The sequence below is a fragment of the Babylonia areolata genome, chromosome 27 (genome assembly GCF_041734735.1).
Source record: "Babylonia areolata isolate BAREFJ2019XMU chromosome 27, ASM4173473v1, whole genome shotgun sequence".
Lineage (NCBI taxonomy): Eukaryota > Metazoa > Mollusca > Gastropoda > Neogastropoda > Buccinidae > Babylonia > Babylonia areolata.
The window spans coordinates 3,694,972-3,709,422 of NC_134902.1; positions in this window are offsets into that span (position 1 = coordinate 3,694,972).

Sequence of the window (14,451 nt, forward strand, 5' to 3'; positions counted from 1 at the left end):
GGCTGTTTATTGGTTGTTATTTGTTTGGTGTGTCTTTTTTTGAATACTATATATTTTAGATTGCTTTTGTGACAAATTGGGCAAACAATGAACTTATGGGAGACAAGCCAAAGGCGATGTTACATTGTTTCTGTTGGCATTCCGACCCAGTTTACTTTTCCACCCGAAAAGTCTTTTGGATGTTGTGTGGTTTTTTTTTTTTCTTTTTTTTTTTTTCTAGAGGACCATCCATTGTAATTTTATCCTCTCCTCAGAGTGAAGAGTATTTTGGTGATTTGGTGATTAATGAGATCTCAGAGTACTGGCCTTCATTGTACAGACGTTTTTTTTTAATTTGAGACGCTACAGAGATCAGACTTTTCTTTATTTGAGACACTTCAGAGATTGATTGAAAATAAACAGAAATTCTTTGGACAGCTTTTTGGATCGCATGTATATTTAGGTGTTTTTTGTTGTTTTTTTTGCACAGACATTTTTCTGATGTTGGTTTATAGCTCATTCCAGTCTTTTTGTTCATGAATGTCTGCATGTATTTTGGTTCATCATGAACAATTTGATGTGTACAGTTTGATGGTGAAAGAGAGACAGTGAGAGTGAGTGCATGATTTTCTACCACCGTTTGATGAATTTATTTGTGTGCAAAGTTTCTTCATGTAAAAATGCACATTAGGATATCATTTGTGTGTGTGCGTGTGTGTGTGCGTGTGTCCTATGTTTGTGCAAGTGCACACACGCACATTTAGAGTTTGGTTTTATTGACAGATTCAGACTTAAAAAGCAAAATACTTAATCCTTGCAAGACCAACGCATAACCTTTATAGTCTGCTTCATTGAACAAAACAAAAGACAGTAATGTCTTGAGTATAAAATATCTTGGAAACAGTACTGTTCAAATTGTATTGGTTTCACGTAAAACACTGGATCTGTATTTGTAGTCTGTGTGTGTGTGTGGAGGTTAAATAACCAGAACACCATTCTGGATAAAAGACCTTGTGGTGTACTTCATGTAGTTCAAAGGTTTCAAAGAAAAGTGAACATAAAATAAAATGTTAATTGCAGAAAAATATGTGGTTGCACAGCTCAGATTGTTAAGTCAGAATGTAGACAGATCACATATAGTTTCATATCTTTGTCAGCTTGCTTTTTTGAGAAGCTCATTGTTTACTTAATCTATTTTCGTCCCATGCTGTGCAAGAAATGGACATTGAATAAGCGTAATATATTTTTTCTTTCCAATAAAGAGATAGCAGAGTTAGACAGTCAAGGGATCACTGGGTGAAGAGATTAAGATATTTTTTAGAGAGACTGTTTTGGTGTTATTCTGCCACCAAAACATATATCAGTGTATCGTAAGTTGTAGAACATCTGTAAGGGCAATCACATTTTTAACATCATTGATTGACATCAGTGCGCAAACAACCACTGTCTGATGTGTGAACATACTAGAAAAAGATACGACTATCATCTGCTTGTTTCGCTGGAGAGTAGAATATTTAGAATATTTTGTATTTCAAGTGTCGCTGCGTTAAATGTTAATGATTTGACATTACCGTGTAAAGCGATTTGTGAGCGTCGAAAGCATTGCTCAGATAAAAAAAAAAAGGCTGTGGTGCAGCTAATGGCAAGTTCAGTGATAATTTCAGCAGCATCGTTCTTTTGGTGATTTTATGTCATTTCTTGATTATGCAAACCTTACAAGTCAGAGGTGATGATATATGCTTTTGCAATGCGGTGTTGTGACTTTTATTATTATTATTTTTTTTTCAGTTTTTATTTGAAATATACTCTATGTTAGTTGTGAGGGGAAAAAAGCTGTTTACATATTTTTGACTTGAGGTTATGAATCGGAGATGTGATTTTTTCTTCTTCGTTTTTTTTCTCTCTTTTTTTTTGTTTTTTTTTGTTTTGTGTGTGTGTGTGTGTGTGTGTGTGTGTGTGTTACTGGAGATTTTACTTGTGGAGAGTATTGTGAGTTATGGGGCCATGTATGATGTATCAGTGCATATGTGAACGAGACACGAAACCTGTTCAGATTACGAGAGGGTAAGAACATTCTCTGAAAAGTGTGTAGTTTTTACTTTTTTTTTGGTTTGTTTCTTGTTGGTCTTTGAAATGTCGACTTCATGAAAAAGACCATTTTTGAAAGGCGTAGAGTTTGAGTATGGAAGGCTCAAAAGTGAAAAGCTTGAATGTGTTTTTAAATGATTTCTTTTCCCAGTCTTTATCTCTGTCTTTTTGTAAGAATGTATGAATATGAGAGTGAGTGAATGAATGTGTGTGTGTGTGTGAGAGAGAGAGAGAGACAGAGAGAGAGACACAGAGAGAGAGTTACCAGTGTGTGGGCGTGAGAGAGAGAGAAAGGGAGAGAGACTGCACATCTGAATGCATGTTGGAATTATAGTCATATATCCAGTTCATGTTGAAGAAAAACAAAAAAACAAACCCACTCAAGTATGCATGCATGATGGCATTTCATTCCCAGTTTGTTTTCAAGGGGATAAAGATGGTCCTGGCAAGTTATAGAGCATCACACATGTATGAGTTCAGCATCTGTCCATCCAGGACCATTGACTTCAGTGGAATTGTTAACTCTCTCCAGACGAAGGAATGCGTGAGTGAGCATTCCTACATAAAATGTATTCGGTTTCAGACGACGGAATGGAATAGCATTTTCAAGAAATATAAATCCATAACGCACTGTACACGTGATTTTGTGATTAGCCAAGCAGAGTGCGCTATTCTGGGTCACTCCACAATCGAATGGTATGATTGGTCAGCCTGCCATGTGTGGCCCGTCTCGCACACACGCTTACAAAGTCACTGACTGGTCGTCTGCTCGCGTGCCAGCCTGTTAGCAAAGCGGGCTCTTCTCAAAATGTTGTGAAGCGAACAAGGCAGCGACGGCAACATTTTAGGGTTGCCGAAGTACTTGAAATGGTACAAACTGAAGGGTAGGACATTGAAGAAGAAGAAGAAAGTGAATTTAATGCAGAAAGCGAGCATGGGTGTGGTGATTTGGGGTGAAAAATTGGCAGTATTTTCTACATATGGCAAAACTGTAAAATAAGATGAAAAATCAGATTTTTTTTATATGTACTAGCTCAACACATAATAAACCAGTTCTGAAAGTTTCATTTTCTTACTCTGTATTTTGTATTTTTTGTAATTTTTTTTCCAAACCCTTACAAATGGGCCGTCTGTGGGGAAAAGCAAGGGAGAAAACTTGTCGTCCCGAGTGAGTTGAGCTGCATAGTAAGGTGCTTTGAAAGTGCTATACAAATGTACAATTATTATCATTATTTATATTAGGAATATTATTGTAAGTATCATTATTATTATTATTATTGTTGGTATGATGATGGTGATGATGATGATGATGATTATTATTGATTTTTCTGTTCCATCTTTGTTCTCCCCGTTGTCCAGAGAGTGGAGACTGGTCTGCTTGGTGGTCATCTGTGCTTTCGACTAATCACTACTGTAGTGATTTGACTGGCTTTTTATTCACATTTTATATGAATGTGTATTGTGTGTGCGTGTGTTTATGTAAGTTTGTGCCTGCCTACGTGTGCGTATGTGTTAGGGTAGCTGTTAGATACACATGTATGTTAAAATGTATGTATGCAGTGTGTGTGTGTTTGTGTGTGTGTGTGTGTGTGCGTGTGTGTGTGTGTGTGTGTAGTCACATTTTGGTTGTGTATGTAACATAGATATAATGTTTTATGTTAACAAAAGCGTTTTTGTAAAGCACCTAGAGCAGATTTCTGGATAGTGTGCTATATAAGTATCCATTATTATTATTATTATTATTTTATTCCAATCATTTGCCCTCTACCTATTTCTCATTTTATTATTATGTTTCGGAATATTGACATATTTGGTTTACATATTTCCGTTTCGTTTCATTTTGCTGCTTTACACAAACCTAGGATGGGTTGTCAAGGCCTGTATCAACTTTTTGGGTTTATATGAAAGTCGGCCCCTGAAAACGGACTATGGCTGCCTACATGGTGGGGGTAAAAACGGTCATACACGTAAAAGCCCACTCTTGTACATACAAGTGAATGTGGGAGTTGCAGCCCACGAACGAAGAAGAAGAAGAATATGAAAGTGAGACATCACCCTTTTTTTTTTCCGTTGTTGTTTCTCACAAGTGTTGCATATATATATATATATGGATCAGTCAGCAGACTTGAACAGCGCTTTGAAATGAAAATTGGCTATGCCGTCATTGTGCGATGAAAATAATGAAGTATTTGTACATGGTCCACCTTCAGCATTTCTGTGATTGTACTGTATGGATTTTCTTAGAAGCTTGAGTGTAAGGATATACATTGTGAATGACTTGGATTTCTTACAAGCTTGTGTGTAAGGATATACATTGTGTATGCCTTGGATTCATTAAAAGCTTGTGTGTTTGGATTTTTATATATTGTTTGTGGAATGGATTCCTCAAGAGCATGTATGTTTGGTTAAACAATATGTTTGGAGTGGATTCCTTAAAAGCATGTATGCAAGGATATATGTGGTGTATGACTTGGATTCATTAAAAGCTTGTGTGTATGGTTATACATTGTGCATTTCATTGATTCCTTAAAAGCTTGTGTGTTTCGATATATGTATATATATATGTGTATTGTATATATGCAAATTGTGTCAGACACTGTGTCTTCATACTGTTTCTGTCTTCGGAAGAAAAATCAAACTCGAGTACTTCAGCTCTTTCTGTGTACGATTATGATTGTTCTTTGAAGTGGATATTCATGAATGTCAATATTATTATGCAAAAGGTGAGGAGGTGAAGTTTCCGATGTGTTTTTTTACGAATCCTCCCTTGAAATTTTGTCTTACCGGATTGCACCGTTTATGGAAAATGTGACTTTTTGTCAGGGAGCATTTTTTGACGTTTTGATGTGTGGCATATTTTCCTGTTTGTGTTTTGCTATTAACGTAAATGTGGTTCGTCCATCAGGATCGACAAGGACCATCTAGTCATCCTGGGGGTGGGTGGGTTGGGCTCTGTGGGTGCGCAGATAACTGTGGACAGGGGATGGTGGCGGCTGTCGGGGACTTGCTGGCACTGCTTTTCCTGGCCTGTCTGCGTTGCTCTGCTGCAGCGATTCTGTTGGCCTCACAGGATTTGGCGCCTCTGTGGACAGCTGAACGCCACTTTGGTCTGTCCATTGCATTCAGCTCCCATGTGTCGTGGCTGATGTTGAAGGCCTTCAGAGAAGCTTTCAGAGTGTCTTTTGAATTGACGTAAATACAGGCGAGACGAATCATGAAATGAGACCGTGCATTCCAGTGTGCAAATGAACGGAGTGACTTTTGTGAAACAGATATTTAACATGCAGATGAGTTTACAGAGGGACTTTTGTGAAATAGATCATTAAGATGCAGATAAAAGTATTCAAAGTGACTTGTGAATTAGACATTAAACAAGCAGAGTTTGGATATACAAAGTGAGTTTTGTGGAATGACTGTTTTAAGATACACAGTGTACAAAGTGACTTTTGTGAAACAGATATTTTAACAGAACATAGACAGTGAGGTTTGTGAAACAGATAAATATTTAACAAGCAGAGTTGAGTTTCCAAAGTGAGTTTTGTGAAATGGCTGTTTAAGATACACAGTGTACAAAGTGACTTTTGTGAAACAGATATTTTAACAGAACATAGACAGTGAGGTTTGTGAAACAGATAAATATTTAACAAGCAGAGTTGAGTTTCCAAAGTGAGTTTTGTGAAATGGCTGTTTAACATACACAGTGTATAAAAGTGACTGGTGAAACAGATATTTAACATGCAGAGTTATTAAAGTGAAATAGATGAAATGGAAATTTAACATACAGAGTTGTGGTTTTTTCTCTATATACAAAGTGGCTTTTGACGAACATATATTTTCAACAGAACAGTCTGGGTGTGCGAGTTTGGAGAGAAACGGCTGATGGGATTCAGATCATGTACTTTTTTATATATTTTTTTAATAGTTTTTATGTATTTGTTTGTTTATTAGTTCTGTTTCATTTTAGTTGAGTGTTTTATAGATAACTGTTGTAGGATCTCGAGGCCTGAGCAGCAAGTTGAGTCTGCTCGCCCCCCCCCCCCCCCCCCTCACCGCCCCCCACCCCACCCCCTCCTAATTCCTCCCCCCCCCCCGTTATTTTATATATTTAATTCTTAAGCAGATGTACTGTAGCATTATATGGATCAGTCTGCACACTTCAATGCCGTCTTGAAACTGAAACTGAGGGAGGGAACAGGCACGACCGGCCGAACACCACCGAAGTAACTCAGCAGCAGCGCAGGGTCTCCTCTGCTGTGTGGCGTCCTGGCGACCTAACGTTGATGGTTCCCTGTGGACTGCTGATGCATTCTGGGACTGCGACAGACGAACCCGGGTGTGGCTGTGTTTTGGGGGGACTTGGAGTGAGTTTCAGTTTCAGTTTCAGTAGCTCAAGGAGGCGTCACTGCGTTTGGACAAATCCATATATGCTACACCACATCTGCCAAGCAGATGCCTGACCAGCAGCGTAACCCAACGCGCTTAGTCAGGCCTTGAGAAAAAAGAAAAGAAAAAAAAGGTGAATAAATAATAGATAAGCGTACATAAATAAATAAATAAATGGATGGAATGAGCGGTGTGTGAGTAATGCCAGTTGAACGGTGCAGATGATGGGGCAGCAAAAAGAAAAGAAAGAAGGAAAGAAACTGGGGGAGAGAGAGAGACTTAAACACATTGTGAGCTGTTGAAAGTGAGCTCTCTCTCTCTCTCTCTCTATATATATATATTTGTATTTGTATTTCTTTTTATCACAACAGATTTCTCTCGGAGAGCGCGTCGCTACACTACAGTGCCACGCTTTTTTTGTATTTTTTCCTGCGTGCAGTTTGATTTGTTTTTCAGATCTGGTTTTTTTGTTTGTTTTTTTTTACAGAATTTTGCCAGGAAGAACCCTTTTGTTGCCGTGGGTTCTTTTATGTGCGCTAAGTGCATGCTGGACACGGGACCTCGGTTTATCATCTCATCCGAATGACTAGCGTCCAGACCACCACTCAAGGTCTAGTGGAGGGGGAAGAAAATATCGGAGCGGTGATTCGAACCAGCATGCTCAGATTCTCTCGCTTCCTATGCGGACGCATTACCTCTAGGCCATCACTCCACTTATATATATACATATATATATATATATATATATATATAGAGAGAGAGAGAGAGAGAGAGAGAGATTTTTACCATTCCTCTTGTCTTCCTGCTGTGGAAAACTTGCATCCCAGCAGAAATTACTGCAAAATACTGTTTTTTCTTCTCTCCTTTTTTTTTTTGAATTTTATTTTTTTATTTGTGGAAACATTGTTTTCTTTGGGATAATTCAGTCATTTTCACTAAGTTTATTTTGCTGTGATAGAAAACGTTCAGGCTTCAGAAAAGAAGTGTAGAATCCACCTCAACGGTAGTGCACATGTACATTCCTTAGTTTTCACAGAGCTTTGTGTTTTAACGCTGTTGAATTTTTACCTTTTATTTAGCTGGGCCACACGCAACAGTGTCAAATGTCAGCGGTAAGTCTTTCATTCATTGGTCTGCCTGCAGCTCATAGCAGTAACACAGGTGTAAAAGTTCCTGCCGTTGGTGTGAGTGTTCTGATCCAGTTTGGCCAGATGAATGATGAAAGAGGAGAATTGATGTGTGTGTGTGTGTGTGTCGTCTTGACCTGATAAATCGTTCTCTCTCAGAGTGACGAAATATATTGATCCAAAATTAAAATATGTTTGAATAAATGGCCTTGTCTGGTTGGCCGGGTTTTGAGCTACAATGATAAAAGTATGTGATCAAAAAACAAAAATGAAAAATGGTTTCTTTTTCTTCTTTTTTTTGGCTTAATAAACCTTTGTTTTCAGCTTTTTTTTTCTTGTTCCGTCATGTGTCATTCATTTAGCTGTGAAGTTTGATAATTAAAAAAACCCATCTGACTTATATTTGGTTACGTAATGAAATGAACAGGAGTTAAGATGTAAAAACCCATAGCACAGACATGGGATTGTGATGTTAAATGTCACAGAAATAAACTGACCCAGTCCATTTTGTTCTACTTACATCATGACTTGACATGTTCACACAGTCGTTTTGCTGGTCAAAATTTAAACAAAATGCGCTGAAGTGGAATTTAGACACAAAAAGCCTCAGTGCTGTTGGGGAACAGAATGTAAAATATAATGGAAATTAATTCATTTAGCGCTTTTTTTTTTTTTTAAACTCATTATGACTTGACATGGTCACACAGTCATTTTGTTGGCGAGTTTAACTCACTCAGTACGGCCAGTCCTCTCTTCTCCTCTACACAGACCCCTCGGATGTCCAGTGGGTGTCTTAATGACCCAACCTTTAGCTTCAGTCGTCAGAATTATGGTATTCTTTGTCAACATTCACCTCTTCAGTATAAGAGCCTTCCGCTTGTAATATTTTGATGGTTGTAATTGGGGTGAAACACTGTTAACGTCGTCTCTTTCGCCGTTCGTATGGAGAGAGTTAAAAGGGATGCCCTGCCATTTTCAGTCTAAATAAAAAGGTGCAGCATTTTGTTTTGTTCAGCCCCACCATCACCCCTCAAAACCTTAGCCCTGGTGCCTTACAGGGGTGAACACGCCTTATGTGCACATGATGGAGATTTTTTCATGCGTAAAACTTTTCTTCCTTTGTGGCCAATTAAAACACCAGATCACTCAAAAGTTGGGAAGAGGCATCTTTTCAAAGTCTTGTTTTTTTAGTATTGGGCACATTCTGGTCAGTAAGAAATGCACATTTGAAAACAAATCATATCCTGTCAAAATTGCATATATCTAAACCGATTAGACATTTTTGTTTTGCGGTGTTTTGAAATAAACAGTTACGCTGTGAATGCAAAACATTTTGAGACTATTAAGAAGCTGAGGTTGTGTGTTGAGTTGGTGGTGGTACTTGGTGTGCATAACCTTGTTTGGGGAGCACAAGAAATTTAATCTGTTGCTGGTTTTCTGTTAAGAAATCTTTATAAAGTCTTCTTTTATTCTGTGACTGTACCAAAAAAAAAAAAAAATCCACTTTCTCTCTCTCACACACACACACACACAGACACACACACACACACACACGCATGGAGATGTGTGTTGAGTGAGAAATCAAAGAAAGTAAGAAGAGTTGGGAGAGGTTGCTTTACTGTAACAAGTACCCTCTGTGGGTTGCTTGAAAAATACATGAATCAACTGTGATAAAAAAAAAGAAAAAAAGAAGGATAACAAATTAGCATACAGATGCATTTGTTTAAACATGTGCCTGCACATACATTATGCCGACATGGGCGCACAAAGTTATAGACATGGGAATCATATACATGAATATATGAAGAAAGAATGCTCAAAAAAAAAAAAAAAAAAAAAAAAAAATTGTACAGTTGTTGTTTTTTTTCCTCTTCTTTTCTTTTCTTTGTGTGTGTGTGTGTGTGTGTGTGTGTGAATTTTTTGGGACAAAAAATCCATTCCTTTTATCCATTCCTATTCTTTCTGGTTTTATTTCTTGTAAGTGTAGCAGCTTAGTATAAAGCTTTTCTTTGAAAGACCAATTCCATGCTGCTTTTGCCTACTTCCCTATTATCCTTGCTTTTTGATTTTTTTTTTTTTTTTTTGTATTTATGTTTTGTTGATCATCCTCTCATCCTTTTCTGTGTCAAAATACTTACAACTGATAATTAACTGGCCTTCATAATGAAGAGTTGGCAGAAACTTTATACGGATGGACAGTCTTGTGGCAGACATTCAGCCTGTGTATGATCATGTGATAAACCAGCCTTGGGTACTATTTTTTAGCGTACCTAATTATCTCCCTCAAATTTTCTAAAATTGATGGTCAGTTGTGAAGTCTACGGGGAACTGGAGATTGAAGACGGATGTTATTTGTGTATAAAGGTTGTTTGTTTCGTTTTGTTTTGAGGACGAACTTTCTGACAAATCACAGGGGCCATAACATGTTAAATCAACCTCCCCACCCCCCTAAAACCTTAAAGAGCATTCTATTTTTGTTAACAAAGCATCTTTGATTTACTAAGTATAAGTTACACTTGTCCATTGATCATGTGTGCATCCTGTTTAGCTTAAAATCTAAATCAAACCGTTCCTGCGGATTTTTATTCTAAACAAGAGTGAGAATGATATATCACAGGGACTTGAAAATGTGATGCAGAAATAATAGAAAATTGTTAAAAAAAAAAAATTACAGGAAGATGCTACTCTGATTTTTTTTATTATTATTTTTTTTTTTTAAAGATTTTCTCTTAAGAGTAAAAAGGCGTAGTGAGTGTCTTTCCAAAACAGCTGTGTTGGCTGTGTAAACGTAGCAAAGATTTGGACTGAAATCCTTAACATTCATAGAATATTCAACAGAGCACCTTTGTGTGAGAGAGAAAATGTACATGCATTTTTTTTTTTTTTTAAACTCTGAAAATATGGATGTTTAATAAATTTTGCGTTTGTTGTTAAATATATAGCTTTATGAAATTGCTGATAATCACACATTTTTGGTTGAGAATTGACATTGGCATTTCTCTTTCAGTATATTGTTTTCAGTGTGCCAGTTTTGAGTGTATTTGGTTGTGAACGTGTGTTGTTGCCGTGTGAAAGAAGCGTTCGATGCCATGGCATTTCTTGGCCCGTGGGTGCATTTTCTAACACGGTTGGCTTTCGATGGTTATGTTTTTTTTCCCCTCTGCCCCATCCGGCTCTTTGGATGACGCTTTCCAGATGTGAGACGTGTTATTTTTTTTTTTTGGACACAAAACCTCATCTTCACTAACTTGTGCAGGTTCATCTTGACATTTGAAATAAAGAAATGAGTATATGTATCGCACATGTTCGTGTGTGTGTGTGTGTGTGTGTGTGTGTGTGTGTGTGTGTGTCCCCAAGGAGATGTTTGCTTATATGCATATCTTTCGAAATTTCATCGATATTGGTTGGGAGTTTAACTTTGTTGGCTGTTTAATATGATATGATGATATGAATAATTATATGGCACCAGTCGGAGACCAAGCACTAGGCGATTTACAAACGCCAGACTGATTTGCATAACAGGCTGCCTACCTTGGAAGAGGCGACTGACAGCTGCCACTCATAATCAGTTTCCTGTGTCATTCAGTCAGGTTTCATTCACACACACATTACACACTCAATACAGACATGTGACATTTTGTGTGTTTGACCGTTTTGACTATTTCCTCCGCCATGTGAGCAGCCAAGAGGGATTTGGGACAGTCGGTGTTGGGATGGTCCCCAAAGGCCAACTACCCCCCCCCCCCCCGCCCCCCCCCAAGGCTGCAGCACTAAGAGCCAGTGCAATCTTGACAACAAATTTCATAGTCCTTCACAGGTACAGGTACAGAATTTGGGACTTTTTTTAATAATTTTTTTTAAAGCCTTTTTGGCTTTTCAACGCCACTTCTTAATATAGAAATAGTTTAGGGTTGCGTACATGCGTATGAAATTTTTAAATGCTCATTCATCAAAATCAAATAGTTTTATTAATTATTTAGAGTCATTGTCTAGAAGATTCTTGAACTGGTCAATAGTTTTTGCTGTTTTTGTTGAATTATTCAGTGCATTCCATCCTTTAACTGCTCTAAAGCTAAAAGAAAACTTACGAATATTTGTTCTACAAAATTTTGTGAAAAGGTTAGTATTTGAGCTTCTGGTAACATGGAGTTTGTTAGTAGAAAAGAAGGTGCAGGGGTCAGTGTCAACCGTTTTATTCATTATCTTGAATACTTGTATCATGTCTCCCCTTATATCTTTTGTATATTTTCTGTCTTTTCACAAAAGACTTGTTTTTACGAACGGAAGTAGACGTTTCGTTCACAGGTGCAAGTTTCAGTTTCAATGAATGATAGAAACATAGTAAAGAAGATTGCTATCATTTTTTTTGTTGTTGTTTGACCGCGATGGTTTTCGCCAGTGTAAAGTTTGGAAATGGGTAAGTGCTAGTAGTAAATGAACAGAAACCCCGCCGGTCCTTTGTTTAATTTGGAATATATGAATCAATGGTTTGGTGGGTTTTTTTTATTTTATAGATCGTGGCCTGCTTTCTTCCGGCACGCGTGAATACATTCCGATTTTCCACGTTGACTTTTAACTGCTAGCAAGTCCGTGGCTAACAGTAACACACACACACACACACACACCACACACACGTACACACACACACACCGGTCACGATCCGAGAGTTGTGTGTTTTAATCTCTCTCTTGGTTTCTTGCATGCGTCAAGGGTTTCATTTTCCTTCCCCAGTCTTCTGTTTTTATTCCGCTTCCATCGTCTGATATAAATTATAATGAGCAGACGTAATTAGACAAAAGAAGAGAGGTGTGATACCGATGCAGACCCACGTTTGATTTTTTAATCATTTCAGACTGTGAACCTATAGCTCTGAAGATGTAACGCACACGACTAACTTACTTCGTGGACCCTACAAAGGCGTATCAATCTTTGAACCTGGAAGTTGTTCATAGTTGAGGTCTTTTCCCGTGGAGGATGCATGGTGTGGTCGAGGCGTACGTCGGTCTTGGTGTTTTGTGCCGCGCGCGTGTGGTGGTGGTGGTGGTGGTGAGGGGGGGAGGAGGGGTCTGGGGGGTTGGGGGGGGGCCGAAGGAGTAGTCCTGACAACAGCTTTACGCATTAATTTCAGCTACTAATTAAGTAACCCAGAATCGAGTGTGCTTCGGGATTCACAGGAAAAGACTGGGACCATACACACACACACACCGGCGGTCGAGTGTCATCCACTTGAGGCACGCATTTGTGAGAGCCGTTCAGTTCTTCTCATCACCTCAGCAGGTGAATGTATCGTACGGGCCTGGCTGATCTAGGGTATACAGTGTATTATGAAAGGAAACCATGGGGGACAACTCTGCCAAGTTCAACAGCTAAACACACACACACACACACACACACACACACACACAAAACAAACAACAACAAAAACAAACAAGCAAAAACAACAACACAAACACTTCTTTTTAGAAATAATAATTTATTTGATAAATGTCCTGATGAATCAGATTATACAGACGTTTATAGATATATATATATTTTTTTCTCTTTATATCTGTATGTACATGTATCATGTCTGATAAAGGAGAATGCCCCACTTTATTTCATTGAACGTGCAACATGAAAATTAACTCTGCATCCCCATCTTTCCAAAAAATCAACAAACAAACAAAATGGCGGGGTGGGGGATGGGGTCACGGTGGGGATTCATTAAAAACAAACAAAAAACGACCGTTGAGGTTTTGTACTGATGTAGTGAATATGATAGTCGTGTCCGACTATGACCATCAGAACAGCAGAGGAGGCAACTGCTGTTCCGACTATTTGGGCGAGAATGAGAAGTAGAAGAGAGTGTCTTGCCCAAGTTACATCCCCACTCTCTCGGCCAAGAGGGTTCTAGGACAGTCGGCGTTGAGATGGTTCCCAAAGACCAACTAGCCCACAAGGCTGCAGCACTAAGAGCCAGTGCAATTTTGCCTCCTAGTTTGAGAGTCATAGTCCTTCACAAAAGACTAAGCTGTGAATGATTTCCCATTGACTGGAGAAACCATTGATAATACAGCTCTCACTTTGCTGTTGGCCCAAATGTAAACTTATGTCAATCTGTGATATAAGCCGAACGTTGGGGATGCAATGAATAATCTCCCTTTGACGACTGTTCTCCCTTGGTCCATTCTCAACCATTATCTCGATGTTCTCACCGCGAAAACTCTCACCGCGATGCTCGATGTGTACGAATGTACAACAAACAAGAGAGGCAAGGCCTTCAAGACTCACTTGTGGCAAATTAAGTCCCCTAGCATTAATTACAGAGTAATTTCCCTTTTTTTTACTATCTGCACCAAAAACGTTTGCAAAATAAATAAAACTTCCATGCTTGGTAAAAGAAGTTCCTGTTTGAACAAAAAATGATAATAATGACTGCTCTTGTTGTTGGGTCAGAATATCAGATCAAAGTGCCAAATTTAGAGAATACAAAAAATATTATTATAACAGTAAATGCAGTTTGGATATAATTAGGCTTCATTTTTGTATTTTTTTGTGCCCATCCCAGAAGTGCAATATTGTTTTAAACAAGATGACTGGAAAGAAGTGAATTTTTCCTATTTTTATGCCTAACTTGGTGTCAACTGACAAAGTATTTGCAGAGAAAATATCAATGTTAAAGTTTGCCACGGACACACAGACTCACACACACACACACAACCGAACACCGGGTTAAAACATAGACTCACTTTGTTTACACAAGTGAGTCAAAAATGCAGTGAGTCAAAAATGCGGCGAAAGAGACGACGTTAACAGTGTTTCACGCCAATTACCATCATCAAAATATTGCAAGCAGAAGGCTTTTATACTGAAGAGGTGAATATTGACAAAGAAT